Source organism: Sinocyclocheilus anshuiensis, unplaced genomic scaffold (assembly GCF_001515605.1).
Source record: "Sinocyclocheilus anshuiensis isolate Anshui unplaced genomic scaffold, SAMN03320099.WGS_v1.1 scaffold152, whole genome shotgun sequence".
Classification (NCBI taxonomy): domain Eukaryota; kingdom Metazoa; phylum Chordata; class Actinopteri; order Cypriniformes; family Cyprinidae; genus Sinocyclocheilus; species Sinocyclocheilus anshuiensis.
The window spans coordinates 4,727,352-4,727,560 of record NW_015555781.1 but is presented as its reverse complement, the minus strand read 5'-3'; the positions used below and the strand labels follow the sequence as shown (position 1 = coordinate 4,727,560).

The following is a 209-nucleotide window of genomic DNA, read 5'->3' as shown; positions in this document are numbered from 1 at the left end:
AAATGTGGCTTTTTTTTTAAGTATTTGTATGTACAAAGTCATTCAAAGGTTTGGCGTCTTAAGATTTTTTAAAAAGAAATTAAATTAGTTTTTTTCTGCAAGTATGCTTAATTTGATGTAAAGCTTAACTGTTTTCAACATGATAATAAGAAATGTTTCTTGAGCAGCAAATCAGCATATTAGAATGATTTCTGAAGGATCATGTGACA

The 209-nt window shown here is 27.3% G+C and overlaps 1 protein-coding gene across 1 annotated transcript in view; it reads left to right on the top strand.

The window, feature by feature from the left end:
• The window catches only part of LOC107674598 (Golgi SNAP receptor complex member 2-like), an 8,523-nt gene that overhangs the window by 3,439 nt on the left and 4,875 nt on the right, over nt 1–209 (top strand). The gene's annotated exons all lie outside the window — the stretch shown is intronic.